We start from the raw sequence: 18,226 nt of genomic DNA, 5'->3' as shown, positions 1-18,226 counted from the left end.
TATTTAAAAAAATCTTTTGTGAACTTGAATTTGGATTTCCTTATAGGGAATAGTAACAATACTAATAATAGCAGCAAAATATAACAATAATAATAAAAGATGAAGCAGCAGCAGCTGTCACTGTCACTAAAGAACAAAAATAAAACTAAAGAACAAAATACAAGGACAAACAACAATGGTGAATAGAGGTAGTAGCAATTGTAATAATAAGAAGAAAGAGAAAAAGGAGAAATGGTAATAATAAATAGTAAATCCCACAGCATCCTGACTTCTCTATTGAATTCTTTTTGTCCGAGTTGCCAGCACACTTCTACATGAAGAGAGCTTATTATGTGTCAGGCATGCTATATAATGGAGACACATACAAAAAATTTACGAGACATTTTTCTTATAATTATTGGGCTTAGAGTTTAGTAAGGGGAGTTGAAACATGGTAAAAAACTGCCTGTTATAAAATGTTACATTTGAATTATTGTGTCCCCACAGAGGAACAAGGCAGGAAGTATGAAGGCAAGAACTCTACATGTGTCAAGTAAAGAAAGCTTTCATAGAATAGCTGATTCAAGGTAAATCTTTTAAAACCTTTCTTCCTGTTCTCTTAAGTTTTTCATTACGTAAAGCAAATAAGAATTGTTTCTATTGCCTTTGTTGATTTAGGAGAGAAGGAATATAACTAAATTAGCTCTAGAGGTAAAGAAAACAAAAGGTAATGTATGTCACTGTGTTGATATGGAGGTGGTGGTGATATCTGAGGTGTTGAACCAAAATACAAAGGCTTTGAGAAAAGAGAGAAAATGTTTGCATTAGAGAAGGCTTCAGAATGATCCTCTTGACTGAAATGGCAGGATTACTGTCTGAAAGCAGATGTTATGCCTAAAGTTATTAGTCCTGAAAAGAGAACTACTGCTGGACCAAAAATTACAAAATTGCTAATTATTCTTCCCTTTGAAGTTGTTAGAAAAATGTGTTATTTTGCCTAATGTATTCAGGAAACCAAACCATTACTGCTTGCGAATAGTACGGGTCTTTCTGAAAGCTGAATGAGCAACTTTCATTAGAAGATAAGTTCCCCTGTGTGCATAGAGTTTACTCTATGGTAAGAGAGACACAATTTAAAATTATACAATGTGCACACACATAGTTACATACCTATGTGACTTGTCTTTTGACATACGACTTGTGCTTTAACTCATCCAGAGTATCTTAATGGATTCCTGCCTTATACTGGAACTGTTAGGTTCCATGGGAAATGTAAGAATGAATCAGAAAGATTCCACTCTGCAGAAAATGTCAGTTCAATTGGATCAATAGGACACAAGCTGTCGCTGCTGCTGCTAAGTTGCTACAGTCGTGTCTGGCTCTGTGTGACCCCACAGACGGCAGCCCACCAGGCTCCCCCGTCCCTGGGATTCTCCACGCAAGGACACTGGAGTGGGTTGCCATTTCCTTCTCCAATGCGTGAAAGTGAAAAGTGAAAGTGAAGTCGCTCAGTCGTGTCCGACTCTCAGGGATCCCATGGATTGCAGCCTACCAGGCTCCTCCGTCCATGGGATTTTCCAGGCAAGAGTACTGGAGTGGGGTGCCATTGCCTTCTCCGAATAGGGCACACAGCTAATGATAATTCAAAATGTAGAACAGGTAAGTGCCATAAGAATATAGATTATATCATAGGGTTCCTGAGAAGAGTTTACATTTTAGTGGGAGAAATAAATATATTCCGATGGAGAAATTGATAAATGATCTAAATCTTAAATAGAGTTCATAGTTTGGATATGCGTGCAGAGGCAGGCCGAGTGTGAAGTGTGAATAAGGCAGTTTGTTAGTATGCTAAGGCTTCTGTAACAAAGTACCACAGACCGAGGGGCTTAAACAATAGCAACTTATTTTCTCACAGCTCTGAGGACTAGAATTCTGAGATAAAGATGTCGGCAGGGTTAGTTCCTTCTGAGGGCCACAAAGGAAGGTTCCGTTCCAGGGCTGTCTCCTTGGCTTATAGATGGTTGACTTCTTCCTACATCTTCAAGCTGTCTTCCCTCCATACATGTTGGTATCCAAATTTTCTTTGTAAGATCACAGTCTTATTGGATGAGGGCATACCCTAATGACCTCATTTTAGATTAATTCTCTCTCTAATGATCCTATTTCTAAATATGACCTCATTTTGAGGTAATGGGGTTAAGACCTCAACATATGAATTTTGGGGAAAACATAATTCAGCCTGTAACTAGCAGTGAGGAAAAGCATTATAGGATATATAAAGAGAATGGTGACTTTTAGCTTGACTAAAATATGATTGCGTTAACTAACTCAAAAATAAGGCTAGGCAAAAGACTGAAGCCAGATTGTATAGACTGAATATCAGCCTAAAAGTTTGGACATGATTCCTCAAGCATTAGGGAACCAGAAATGAACCTAAGCAAGGGAGTAACATAATAAATACAAAATTATTGCATGTTTACAGTGAGCCAGACACCATACTAAGTGTTTTAACTTATCAACTCATCTTATTCTCATCTCATTTTGATCTTTACAGCAATACCTTTAATCAAGCTTTATTAGTTTCATTTTATAGAGTAATAAACTAAGGTCTAAAAAAGTATTACAGCTTATGATAACAGAGCAGGAAAACTTAAAGTCTTCAAAATCTGGCATCACATCTAGTAAGATATTTTTAATCTCAGACATTGTAGTTTTATCTCTAGAATTTCAATTTGTGTCTTTTTTTCAATATAACATCAGTGTGTCTGATTCAATTTTGGACATATGGAATATAGCTGTTATAACTTTTTTAGATCCTTGTCTTGTAATTCTTATATCTGTCACCCAGTTGTGGGTCAGTTCCAAGTGATTGCTTTGTCTCTTTATAATTTCTCATATTTTCCTGCTTCTTTGTATGCCTGGTAATCTTTGACTGGATACCAGACATGGCAGGTTTTACCTTGTAGTATTCTGGATATTTTTTTATAAATATTTTTGACATTGACTCGGGGATGTAGTCAAATTAGTTAGAAGTGGCTTGATCCTTTTTTGGGTCTTGCCTTTAACATTTGTTAGGTGAGGTGGAGGAGGGCTCAGATTAGGCCAAATTATTCCCCATTTCTGAGGCTAGACCCTCTCTGCAACTTTTTACTCTGCTCCAGTCTTGAGATTTTTCCAGTCTGGCTTATGGCAACAGGCACTGTCCTCCCTGGGCTTCCCTGTTGGCTCAGCTGGTAAAGAATCCACCTGCAGTGCGGGAGACCTGGGTCTAGTCCTCTGCAGTGATTCCCTGGCCTCAGGAAGTTTCCTCAGATGTATGTACTGATCAATGCACTGCTGACTGCTCAAGGGTACCATCTGCAAAGCAATGGATTTCTCTCTGTGTGTGTAGATCTCCCCTCTTCAGCATCCATCCTGAAAACTCTAGACACTTTGATCTACACTTTGATACTTTGATCCATCTCTTCACCTTGAGGTATGCAAAAGGCTTAGTACAGACTCCTTCCTACATCATAGCCTGGGAAGACTCCAAGACACTGAGCTGGAACACCTGTGGACCTCACTGCATTTGTCTCTGAGTTCTCAGGAATCATCATCCTTCATTTTCTGATGCCCTATGTCTAGTAAGCTGCTACTTAAATATTTTGTATGGATTTTGTCTGTTTCAGAATGAAAAGTAAATTTGACTGTTTTCACGTGATCTCGATCAGAAACTAACATCAACCTAGGTGTTTTAATTTAAAAATTTTAGGATATAAGGTAGAAGAGTAACATGGGCAGTGGAGTCCTAAAATTAAAACACATGTAAGGCAGGTCACCGAGAGAAACCTGGATCAGTCTAAAAAGGGAGGAGCAAGTACGGGCAGGTCACCAAAAGAAACATGGATGGTGTAAAAATGGAGGAGCAAGGAAGGACGACAAACATCATGGTCTCTTTCTCCAGGGGGAACAGCGGGGAGCAGGTGGTTGCTTCATAAGGCTGAACCGTGAGACTTACAGGACACTAGGATTCCCACTCTGATCTAGAACTAGGTCTTCAAGGAGGAACCCTTCTTTCCATCCTTTCCTCCTCCTTTTCTTTCCTTTTGGTGCACAGGTTGGTCTCGTAACCATTTCATCCTCATCTTTCCCTTGTCGTGAAAACACCACTCTAAATGGGTAGGGCATCTGATATTATTTTAGTTGCCATTTAATGATAATTTCATATTATCACTTTCCTGTTGCTAATGTGCTGAAATGAATTTCAGTATCCCTTCTATATCTGCTAGAAGTCCACTTGTGAATATGATACTAGTTAAGAGTGACATTATTCTGAAAGAGATGGGCATACCAGACCACCTGACCTGCCTTTTGAGAAACCTGTTTTCAGGTCAGGAAGCAACAGTTAGAACTGGACATGGAACAACAGACTGGTTCCAAATAGGAAAAGGAGTACGTCAAGGCTGTATATTGTCACCCTGCTTATTTAACTTATTTGCAGAGTACATCATGAGAAACGCTGGGCTGGAAGAAGCACAAACTGGAATCAAGATTGCCGGGAGAACCATCAATAACCTCAGATATGCAGATGATACCACCCTTATTGCAGAAAGTGAAGAGGAACTAAAAAGCCTCTTGATGAAAGTGAAAGAGGAGAGTGAAAAAGTTGGCTTAAAGCTCAACATTCAGAAAACTAAGATCATGGCATCTGGTCCCATCACCTCATGGGAAATAGATGGGGAAACAGTGGAAACAGTGTCAGACTTTATTTTTGGGGGCTCCAAAATCACTGCAGATGGTGATTGCAGCCATGAAATTAAAAGACGCTTACTCCTTGGAAGGAAAGTAATGACCAACCTAGATAGCATGTTAAAAAGCAGAGATGTTACTTTGCCAACAAAGGTCCATCTGGTCAAGGCTATTCTTTTTCCAGTGGTCATGTATGGATGTGAGAGTTGGGCTGTGAAGAAAGCTGAGCACCAAAAAATTGATGCTTTTGAAGTATGGTATTGGAGAAGACTCTTGAGAATCCCCTGGACTGCAAGGAGATGCAACTAGTCCATCCTAAAGGAGATCAGTCCTGGGTGTTCATTGGAAGGACTGATGCTGAAGCTGAAACTCCAGTATTTTGGCCACCTCGTGCAAAGAGTTGACTCACTGGAAAAGACCCTGATGCTGGGAGGGACTGGGGGCAGGAGGAGAAGGGGATGACAGAGGATGAGATGGCTGGATGGCATCACCAACTCAATGGGCATGAGTTTGAGTAAACTCCGGGAGTTGGTGATGGACAGGGAGGCCTGGCGTGCTGCAGTTCATGGGGTCGCAAAGAGTCGGACATGACTGAGCTGAACTGAAGAGTGACATTATAGTCGCAGTCCTCAAGAATGATGTGTAAATAATTTTTAAAAATTAAATTATATTTAAAATATATTAGGGGATCTTGGTTTTTAAAATATAATTTAAAAATTTGACTTTTTTAAAGAGTGATTTTTTCTGAATTATCACTTTGAGGAAATACAGTGTCCTCTCAATATCAGTTGGGATTGGTTCCAGGATCCCTGTGGATACCAACATGCCGAGATGCTCAAGTCTCTTACATAAATTGGCATAGTATTTACAAATAATCTGCACACACCTTCCCATATAATTTAAATCATCTCTAGATTACTTTAATACCTAATATCTAGGTTACTCTAATTACTTATAATACCTAATTGCTTATAATACCTAATACAATACTTATAATACCTAATATCTAATACAATGTAAGCTCCATGTAAATAATCATAAATATAATGTAAATGTTATGTGAGTAGTTGCTAGTCTGGGACAAATTCAAATTTTGCCTTTTGAAATTTTCTGGAAATTTTTCTTGGAATATTTTTCATTTGTTGTTGGTTGAGTCTGTGGATGCAGAGTTCACAGATACTGAGGATTAACTGTGTAGCATTTTGTATTCTATTATTTCTAGGCTCATATAGACCTGCCCTTATTCAGTATGTCTACTATATTTCTTACTAGTAATTTTTTTAATAAAGGTTAGATGTATCTACATATACTGTATTTGTGTTCTTATTTAATCGCTAAGTCATGTCTGACTCTTTGCGACCCATGGACTGTAGCCCACCAGGCTCCTCTGTCCATGGGATTCTCCAGGCAAGAATCCTGGAGTGGGTGGCCGTGTATACCTACCTCATTATTTGATATAATCTAGAAGTCTTCTAATGGGAGGGATTTGTTAAATTATGATTAAATTTGGAAATTGGACCTTATTTTGTTTTTTATTTAAATGAAGTTATGTTGAATGAAGACTATATCTTGCTCAATCGCATAACTGTAGTTTCTAACACTTTGCAGGTGAATCATGTAAACACAGAGAGGTGTCAGTTTGGTAGGTCAAACATCTGAAATCTGGGAAAACACTTTTTGCTATTTTAAGGGGTTTTTCATTTTCCCACTCATGAAACACTAAAGGCAGGATTAATTGAATTCCTGTATAGTTAACACTATACAATTGATAAATATTGATAAAATAATATATTTGATATTTACTTACTATAATGTTTATTATATTAATAGAAAGGATAGTTTTGATATATATATGCATATATATATATCAATGTTTGAATGATTAACACAAACATTCTTTGACTTTACACACTTAGCATTAGAATGCTTCAACTTTCCCATTAATTTTCTTGTGTTCTATTCAATTAAGAGACTGTAATGGAAGTCTTTGGGGTACTTTTTAAAAAAATCACAGTCTTGTAAAATGTCATGAAAAGTTTTGATACTTTAATGTATAAATGACACATGAAATTATACTGCACAAGTCTTACACAAATAACACCGAAAGCTAACAGGTGATGTTTTTCTTGTTATCTTATATATGCTTATGTTTTGGGAGGTTAGGTAATTGTGATATATTGACAAAATAAAAGTTTCACTATTTTTAAAATTCTTTATTATCAAGATTTTAAATGTTACGTCATAGATAAGGCGGGGGGGGGGGGGGGGGGCTGTAAGAAAATCATCCCGTATATACATTCCCAAACAGAAAATAAGGCAAAGGTACTTTGCTTGCTTATGTTTTTACTCCTCCCCTGCCTGTATTCTCTGTCCTTCTTGACAATGACTGATTGAATAGAATGGCCTAGAAGTGGGTCCATTTCCTTTGTGCCTTGTTCAATGTGAAGATCTTACAGCCTGAAGCAATATCTCCTTTAGAAAACAGGTAATTATTTAGAGAGTGTGTCCATCCTGTGATTGCACGGGAGAATTCCAGGGTTGTGTAAAGGCAAAAATAATATTTTCAAATCCACTTTGAGGTCATTCAAAGCTCAATGCTAAGCAGAAGAAAAATTAAGCAGCCATAACTTTTAGATCCTAGACTGAAAGATGCTACATAAGCTGAAATTTGAATTTTTTATTTCCTAGTTAATAGTCACAGGCTAATAAAATACACTGCTTAAAGAATGAAAAAGATAAATATGATTTTTATACTTACTAAATAATAGCTAAGACCGAAGGAAACTATTAAAATCTTTATATTTTATAAAGTTACAATGTAATTAATTCATATAAATTTAGTGAATTAAAATTTTGCTTTTTCATTAGCAAACTTTCTTTCCTTCAGGCCACACTTGAATTTCATTTAGTCAGATTTTTTAAAAATCTCTATCCAACTTGAAAATTTTGATGTGACTTTGGTGGTGTATACTATTTCTTGAAGTTAATTGCAAGATTTCCCAGGACCTATATATATAAAAATATGACAACTGCAGAACTAATTTAGCAGATTTGTTTTAAGTGGTATATGTGCTATGGGATTTGAGGATCAGGTATGGGGTGTGAATGCTGTTAACATTCAGTCACAGGCTTGATGTCTATTCACGTTCATGGTCATGCAGAAAACCAGACTGGTCAGGCAAGAGCAAGGAGCTTTAGCACAGAATTAGAGAGCAATCTGGCTAACTCTCTAAGGGGAAAAAAAAAATCAAAGTGAAAAAAGAGGAGTGATGGGGGATGGGTAGAAGAGATAACACCACAGATGAAGGAGAAAATAGTTCTTTTCAAAGATATCATCCCGGAGATTACTAATTTCTCTAAATATTGATGCTTGTGAAAATGAAAGTGCATAATAAATGATTCAAAGGACACCGGAAACTCTCAGGCACACATTTTTAATATCAGGTGGGGAAAAAAAGGTAGAATCTTGAGCGTGAAAAATATTTCATTACAAAAATATGATTTGTCCACGAGGCAGGTTTCTTTAAGCTCTCAGAGTTCACTGCACATCCTCAGCAATTTAGTGGGCTCTGCCGCAGAATCATCATAAATCAATGAGAGAATGTCTTGAGCCGTGGGGAATTAGTGGGCTTGCTTATGTATGAGGAGACTCATAGTACTTCCACTCGGAAACCTTTTATGAGACCACATGCTTACTTGTCTGAGACACACCTATGTCTAGGCAGTGGTAGCTTTGGCTAGATTGAAGAAGGAATTCACAGGGCCTGGACTCCATCTCAGGCCTGTCCGTGCTGGCCGTGCTCGGCTGCCTCTCCTGCGGACTCTGAACTCTCTGCTTAGTGCCTGTGGGGACGACAATGGAAGGATAAGACCCCCTCCAGACAGGAATCTTGAAGATCACATCCAGGCTACTCATTGCCTAAGAGGAAGCATACCGTAATCACCCCTGTCTCCGGACAGGTCATAAACTTTTTTCGTATCTATCAGGATGTAATCACAGGCTTATCGATTATTAACTGGTTGGAATGTAACTGCAGGCTTATTGACTACTGACTGTTTAGACACATACACATGGGGTAGGTGGTGGGTGTAGACACGTACGCATGGGGTATAAAAGATTTTCACAAATGCTGGACGGGGTCCTTGGCTAAGAGGAGACTCTGCCTTGGGCCCGCCGGCGTAATAAACTGCACTCCACTATCTGCATTGTCCTTCTGAGTGAGTCTGTTTCCCGGACAGCGTGGCTATAACAAGATCATGTTGGTTTTCTCTGTATTTTCTCTGACTGAAGGAAAATTTTTCTTTAGCCAAATCCTCTCTCCTATTTGGACAGGGACCTCTAAATTAATTTCTAGTTGTATGGACCAGACCCAATGCTGTAGATTACAATTTATATTATCAGTGCCAGAACACAAAAGAATTCAAATTTGTTTAAGAGAAGGTCGTGGAGGAGATCTATTTTTGAAATAATAGATATAATCAGAAATTCTCCAATGGACTCCACCAGGGGGCAGCTCCTTTGTGATATGCTCACAGTATCTACCTCAGAGCCACACAGAGCTTGTCAGAAGCGTTCCCAGAGGCTACCCCTGTCCCTGTCACACTTCAATCTAACCCATCAGAAATCCTGCCTCAAATTCTTGCCTTATGCAGCATCACATATACCAGTAGAGGCACTAAAAGGAAAGCTAAATGTGGATCCTAGAAGAATTTTAGTACCAAGAAACTGGAAGACTGTTCTTAAAAGCCACCGAAATGCTAGGCTATTACATAAAAGCACAGAACCTCTTTTACTAGATAGTGTTTATTATTATTATTTCCTGAAAGGAGCTGAAATGATCCTGCAAGTGAAAATCTTCAAAGGAAAGAAAGTTACAATCCAAATAAACAAAATTTGGAAAAGGAGACTTTTAACATGAAGATTATTGAAAAGAGAGCAATGACTATTTTGATGGCACTAATCTCATTCAACAGTGGCTAACATTTAACAAAATTTACTGGGATAATACATTGAATGTGAAAGAGAGTAGTGAAAAAAACTGTAAAACCACGCCATTATAAGAAACCAGGAAGTCAAAGAAGCAGCAAAGGGAAGTGCATTAACAATACCTCTCATGCTTATACTGTGGTTTACTTTATGGTAAAAACCACTTTACAAGGTACCATCCCTATGATGTGTCCACATCTGATGTAGAATGACAATGGATAAACTTGCTTTTCCATTAAGAAGCTTGTGCATCCTGAGAAGGGCTTTACAATACATTAGTCAAGTCTACAACACCTGTGCTGTCAAAAAGTTTTTCTTTTCTAAATGTATAAATGCATGGTTGGAGAAAAAAAAAAACTCTCAACAAGTTGTTGAGAGGGATCTAGAAAGAGATGGGGTGAAAAAATGCCTGTGATTTTCTTCAAACTAACAAAAATTTAAATAACACTGTCTAATGTAATCAACAGACAGAAAGACATGTCTGGACAAGCATAAAAAAGTTATTGTCACCATGTAATTTCTACTCTATTGTACTAAATAATAATTGCAGTTAGCATATATCTGGGCTTCCCTGGTAGCTCAGCTGGTAAAGAATCCGCCTGCAATGCAGGAGAGCCCAGTTTGATTCCTGGGTTGGGAAGATCCCCTGGAGAAGGGATGGGCTACCCACTCCAGTATCCTTGGGCTTCCGGGTGGCTTGGCTGGTAAAGAATCCACCTGCAATTCAGGAGACCCCAGTTCGATCCCGAGGTTTTGAAGATCCCCAGGAGGAGGGCAAGGCAACCGACTCCAGGATTCTCGCCTGGAGAATCCCCACGGACAGAGGAGCCTGGTGGGCTAGAGTCCATGGGGCTTTAAGGAGTCAGACGCGACTGAACAACTAAGCAGGGCACAGCATATATCTAAGTTAACAGAAATATTGCCCGGATCCAGCTGCTGGTATCCTTAATTCTGAACTGCTATTGGCCCTTAATTGGTTCCTATGGAAAAACATGCTCAAATGTCTTAGTGACATGAGAGCTATTGATCTGCAGTTTCCTTTTCTCCCTCCAGTTTTATTGTGGTATAGTTAACATAGCACACTGTATAAGTTTAAGATGTAAATTTGACTTGCATAAACCATGAAATAATAACCACAATAAGTTTAGTGAACATCCACCATCTTATATAGTGTGTGTGCTCAGTCGTGTCTAACTCTTTGTGACTCCATGGACTGTAGTCCACCAGGGTTCTCTGTCCATTGGATTCCCTAGGCAAGAATACTGGAGTGGGTTGCCATTTTCCTCTCCAGGGCATCTTTCTGATCCAGGGATGGAACCCGGGTCTCCCACATTGCAGCCAGATTCTTTACCATCTGAGCCACCAGGAAAGTCCTTATAATCCATGAGTGGTGAAAGAAGCCCTATTTTTAAGCATGAATTCAGAGGTCGCACACTTCAGTTCTTATGTATCATTGGTCAGAATTGGTCATGTGACCCTGGCTGTCAAGAAAGAAGACTGAAAGTGTCATAGATGGGTGACCCACATACTTGATCACAATGCCTATTTATAAAGATGAAAAGACAACGAATATTGGTGGAGGCAATTGGCAATCTCTTAAACAATAGTGTTTACATTTTGAAGGTATAGAAGTGTGACTGAGATAGACATAGGTGTCTTTATTTTAAAAATTCAAAATCTTTTGTAAGATTTTATATTAATTCAAGTTTTATGTAACTAAAAGCTTCTTTTGATTGATATTTTCTGGATTTCAGACCCAAGTGGAGCACGGTCACTGGGGAGTTTGCAGCTACCCTACATGCATCTATAAAGATTTCTTTTTATATCTTTGAATCCTACTACTTCATTTTGCAAATTTAGGTCATTTATTTCTAATTTTGTTTTCAATTAATGGTAGGAACTCCATTTTTTTTTTTATAATATTGAAAATGTGAAATCACTTTAATGACCAAATAGTGAATAATTCATCATTACCAACTGTATGCCCAATGATAATAATAGAGGAACAGATATACATTATCAAACATATTTCCAAGATCAGACAGTTTTTTGAGTTCTTTAAAATTTTTAAGGTAAATAATACTGGTGCTATATAAACAATTACAAAGCAGAGAGAAAGGTGGAAGATTCCAAATGATGCTACGTTCATTTTAGAAGATCCTCATACAAGTCTTGTTTCTTTCTGTACATGGTGGACACTCAATAAAACTTTAATGATGTGAAAGTTATTAACCATGCAAATAATTTTTCATAACTTTTAAATTAGCTTCAAAATCTAAAGAGATATGGGTTCTATATATTAAGGATTATGATAACCATACATTTTCATTGTCAGTGGTGGGGACACATTCTATCAGGGCTTATTAGTTGCTTTGATTAAGTTATGAACTATATTTGCTGTTGTTGTTCAGTCACTACGTTGTGTCCAACTCTTTGCAACCCCATGCCAGGCTTCCCCATCCTTCACTATCTCCTGGAGTTTGCTAAATTTCATGTCCATTGAGTCAGTGATGCTATCTATGAATTAGGTTATGACTCTCCTAATCACTAAGAAACCACTCCAACTTAGTGATTTAGAATTAGACAACTTCTTACAGTCCAAAAATTACCATACAATTGTTAAACAATCAAAATTTTACTTCCAAGAGTGTTAACATGTTTATCATTTTATCAATCACAAACTTATGGTTAATTAACTTATTTTAAACCAGAGCACAAAAGAAAACATAAAGTAAACATGATTTTTTTTTCCTTTTTTGTAAAATTTGTGTTGTTTATTTTCTTACACATTCAGAATTCTGCTTAGATATCCCTGTTCAAACCTCATTCCTATCACTACTCTGTTAAAAAGCCGTGAGGTACTGAAAGGCCTGGTTTGTCTTCTCCCGATTACTAGAACACTCTTTTACTTCCTCAGAAATCATCAGAATAGACCATTCTGAAATGAAAACTTCTTTTCATTATTTTCTTTGTTAATCTGCCTTCTTTGAGGTTCATTTTGGGACTGGATTCTTCTGTCTGGTAACCTGAGTAACTAAACTTTGCTTTTACATTAGAACAAATCTCCCATTTGTCTTACTTTGGCTTTTCAGGATCCTCTTATAGCTAGAGTCATGTGTCATTGTAACTCAGCTAATGTTATAGCTTTTATAGTTGATTGAAAGATTTATAATTATCTTTATAATTATAATTATAATATAATTATATTATAATTATTTAATTAACTCGCATATACACCAACAAAGCATTATTTTTCAAGTAAAAATTCCATTCAAAATTAATGCATATGTAATTTATATTTTATATAACTTTTAAAAACACTTTTCATGATTTATATCACTGTTCTCACAATAATAGCAACATAAGATAGCATGCAAAGAAGATATTTATTATCCTTGCTTTGGAGGTAAAGCATTTGGGGCACAAAAAATTCAATAATGGGGCCAAGATTACTGAATAAATCAAGCCCATGATGGTATTAGGACTTAGGTCTTCTAATTATGACCTCATAGATCTTTCCACTAGATTGATAATCTCCAATTTTTTGTGCCTTTATATGTAAAATTCTAATTCAGTATTACCTCCAATATATGTGTGCTGATTTATTTATAAGTTACATGCAGGTGCTATTACATTAATTCAGTATGTATACTTTATTTAAAAACAAAAGAAATGCAAAAATATATAAATGGAAGAAAATAAAAATTTCAAGTTGTTTTTTTTTTTTTAACACAGCCTACTGAATCATAAACTCTTCCCTCTAGGTAAACTCTACCTACCTCATTTGCAGTCCTATCCACGACCTCTTGCTGAGTTAAGACATTTGAAGTCTAAAATACACATGCAATATACTGATACCTGAAAGGACTAGATAAGAAAATGAGCACCCATTATTATGAAAATATGTTTTCTCCTTTGTGTGCTGCTCTTGTTTGCATCTCTTCATTTATGCCTTCACTTTTTATTATTATGAAACAGAGACATATTTTTCCCTAGATACTGAGGACAACAGATATTAAAGTAGCAGCTTGAAAAAGTGTCCCCATGGCCCATTTACTAATGCCTTCTCCTCCAAATCATCTTGCTCTGAAAGATCTTATGGGTCTTTCCGAAATCAAAAAAGGCAGTGCTTGTCTTTAACCAGAAGTGACAGAGGGGGAAGTTCAACTAATGGTAAGTGAACACCCTCGACACAGTAGAAGGACAACTGTGTGTTAGGCAGCTGCTTTGGCACTGTACGGCTTCCTCTTTCAAGCGAAAAGTGCTTCCACGAACAGCTGTCCAAAGTGCCGGATGAAGCCATTAGCCGCAAGCTTGTATAGTGCAAAATGAATGTGTTTCACTCCATTTGAGCTAAGAAAGGTTTGGAGCTTTGGTGACGTAAATTGGGCTCCATTATCACTTAGCAGCTCTTCTGGAATCCCATATCCAGTGAATAGTCTTTTAGTTTGGACTGGAGAGAGAACATTTCATAATAGCCTGTGCCATTTCAAGAGATAATAAGAGTACTAATGACTATGTGCATGGTTTAGGAAAGCCTGCTTTCCACATTTGCTATTTGTTTAGCTAATACAAGAGTTTTAAAGATATTTACGTAATATCCCTATTACATTAGAAAACTATTCTTTAGCTGATATTACAAATCAGTCCTTATGTAATTACAGGACAAGCATTTTTTTTTTCAGATTTCACCATAATCCTTTGTAAAACTGTCAATCCCTTATATCCACTGTCTTCAGTGAATAGTTAGCATGTTTCAAAAAGTATAGAATACACTTTACAAATATTTATTACATCAATTAAATGGTCATATAACACTTCAGTTTTCTAATCATCTCTCTATATATTACAGAACAATAATAGTAGGAAAAAAACCCCTAAAGTCATACTGTTTTATTTCCCTGTATGTATATTCAAATAATTAAACATGAACTTTCTTTCACTTTCGCATGTGTCATTTCCAAGACCTCTGGGTACAATTTCGAACATTTTATTACAACACTTCTGTAATATTTATACATATTTACATTTATTCTTGGTGAGAAACTTAAAAAGCTATACATTAGTTTATCTCAATCATTTCCTTAAAAATATAGAAAATGCAAATCTCTCCCTTCTTCTCCCATTAATTCAAGTCTTCTCCCAAATGCTTTACGTATTTATTTGTTTCAACATTGCTGCTATCTTAGAGTCTTTGGGGTCAACATTTATTCTTCTTGGATAGCATGAGATTTAACATTTTTTCCTATATCCTTACTTTTTTGTCCTTTTCCAGTGACTGTCAACTTTCTCTGAAAGTCTTTCATTATGACACAGATTCAAATTTAACAATATTTTTTGAAAGATGTTGTTGTTGCTTTTCAAAACATGTATACTCACCATTACTAGTGGCTTACTGAGTATAATTTCCACATTTCCTCTTTCTTTGCCCTTTAGTTTCCATTGCCAGTAATGTCTCAGTGATCTGAATAACTCTTTCGTGTTTTAATGCATAAAGTTCTATTTTGATGAGTATGGACAATCTTTAACATTTTTCTTGCACATAAGTTACTTAGGGACTTCTCTGGTGGCTCAGTGATAAAAAGCCTACCAATGCAGGAGACATGGGTTTGATTTCTAGGTCTGGAAGATTCCCTGGAGAAGGAAATGGCAACCCACTCCAGTATTCTTGTCTGGTAAATCCCATGGACAGAGGAGCCTAACAGGCTACAGTCTTGGGGTTACAGAGAGGCTGACATGACTGAGCAACTAATGCTCTCACTTTCTTCATATTTAAGGATGTTGTGATGGTTTTAGGTGTATAGCAAAGTGGACCATTTATATGTACACACATGTCTATTTTTTCTCAAAAAAAATTTCCCATTTAGATTGTTACATACTATTGACTAGAGTTCCCTGTACTATACAGTAGATCCTTGTTAGTTATCCATTTTAAATATAGCAATGTGTACATGTCCAAGGATTTTTAAAATGCCATTTCTTTGCTAGTATTCTAAGCTTGTATTAAGTCTATTAGGTAAACATTAATAATGTATAGTAAATAATTCCCAAGAAGATATAGCTTAACTTCTTCACAAAAATCATTTTTGAAATGAATGTTTTAAGATTTCCCCACAAATCTTTCTCTCATTATTGTACCAAGGTACATCCCAGTTCCTTGGAAATTTACTAATTCAAGATGCCATGAAAAGTGAAAGTGAAGTTGCTCAGTCGTGTCTAACTCTTTGCAACCCCATGGACTGTAGCCTACCAAGCTTCTCCATCCATGGAATTTTCCAGGCAAGAGTACCAGAGTGGGTTGCCATTTCCTTCTCCAAGGGATCTTCCTGACCCAGGGATCAAACTCAGGTCTCCCACATTGTAGCCAGATGCTTTTCCCTCTGAGCCACCAGGGAAGCCCTCAAGATGCCATAGTGAATATTATAGTCATTCTACCCCAACACCTATCTCAGAATTTACACAAAATAGATACTCAATATATATTTTTCAAATAAAGATAGATCCAGCAAAAAAAAAAAAAAAATTAAAAAGATGCATTGATTTGCATATAGCCAAATATACATATTTACTAGCTAGACTAAAACTGCCACTGATGCCTCAAACTTCCTATTTTAGCAGTCATTCTGGCATAGCATCTAACTTAAAATTTCAACTAGAAACACTGCCTTGATTCCAACAAGAAACGTGACCATCCTTGTCCTCTGATGGGCACAGAAGAAAGTTCTATGAGTCTCCATAAACTTCTTCAGGATCTGTGAGAGTTGTCAGCATAGCGTTGTGCTCTGAAGCAAAGAAAACTGTTCATTCAGCAGATTCTGACAGAGGCAAGGGACTGTGTCAAGAGTAAACCCAGAGAACAAGCCAATGTCACAGGTTTAGCTTACTTAAGAGGAGGCCTGGAGTGTTATCTACAAAATGGACAGAAATTAAAAGAAGGCAATCTAAGGAAGAAGTTGGTATATTCATAGTTTTGCCTATAGACAGCTTTAGATGGATTAGAGACAGAAATATCCTTTTCATGTTAAAAAAAAAAAAAATAAATACTGTGAGAAAACCTAGAAGGCAAGAGGTGATTTCTATTCTAAGTAAGGAAGTTGTCCAAAACTGTATCTTACAAAATATCTTCCTGTGAAGATTGGCATAAAGAAAATTTCCATTAAATTTAAGAGGATGATACTGTGATTTTATTTGGGAATACATTCTTATGTCATAAAGCCCTTGAGATTATCAGATTGAATTTTAGCACTTTCAAGACTTTGAGACACTGGTTTTGCATTGTGTTTCTCATCCTTCTTGACCCACTAAATGCTTCTTCTGCCGCCCTCTCCCCCCATTTCACCCCCTCAAGTAACTTATCTAAGATAAGGAACACACTTTGGGTAACTCCACTCCAAGAATATGAACAGTTTTACTATCACAGCTCTTTTATAATCTATTCACTATATATTCAAAAAATATTTAACAATGCAAGCCTTGTGGTTTAATTACTTAGCTATAATACCTAGGTAGCAAGCCTGAACGTAGCTGTCAGATATGATGTGATCAAGATCAATGAACTAATTGGAAATTTGTAAGTTGCTTTGGATATAAAAATTTTCCAAATGCTATCAGGTGAAAATTACCCTGAAAATATTCATCCTAAAATCTCTGAAAATACTTCTAACCCCCCTGACAATGAAGTATATGCTTAAAGGGGATACTTTTCTCTCAAGAATGACCAAAAAGTTATTAAAATAAAAGATAGACATAAATAAAATTGCTGGTAATTCTACTACCCACAGTAAAGAGCATTCTTTCTTACAATGTGTAGCTAGAATCATAAAGCTCTACAAAATTACACAGCAGTTCTGCCATCATATTGATAAAAAGAGGGGAGAAAGAAAACCAGTTGTGGTGCATAGCAATGATAAGAAGATGGAAAAAATTTAGCATAATTGCAAAAATATATCTAGCTCATGATTGCAAAGTTTCTGTTGGAAAGTACTTCAATTCATAATACCTACAAAATCCAGAATAATCTTAATGAAACTAGAAAAAAATTACATGTGGACAGAATTTGGAAGAGCCATTTCCAGTGAAATATTCTATAACTTATTCTGTTAATGTTACAGGTATCACCTTGTCTTGCTTTATAAATACTACAGGCTTCATTCTTTCCTAATAGCTTAAATCATTGTGGTTTCTCTATATCTCAAATGTGACAGTAAGAATTTCAACAAGCATTCTGGTCATATTGCAAAACTGTTACATGTTTGGGGAAAGCTGAAGTTAATCTCAGAATCATGTGATTTCAGAGTTTGAGAGACTTGAGCAAACACCTAATTAATTTCTTGAGAAATACTGGTAGAAAAAAAAGTGCAAATCACATCATGAAAGAACTGGGAACAGGGCTGGAGATGTGAAGATTTACCAGTACACAGACATCTAGCTGAAAACATACAAATTATGGTTTCTTGTAAAGAAATGACTATATGTCTTAGATGGTGTCCATCATCTAAAGGTCATGGACTGATAGTGTTCAGTTGGTATAAT

This window comes from Dama dama, chromosome 17, assembly GCF_033118175.1.
Source record: "Dama dama isolate Ldn47 chromosome 17, ASM3311817v1, whole genome shotgun sequence".
In the NCBI taxonomy this organism is placed as follows: Eukaryota; Metazoa; Chordata; class Mammalia; order Artiodactyla; family Cervidae; genus Dama; species Dama dama.
Note: the sequence above shows the minus strand (reverse complement) of the source record.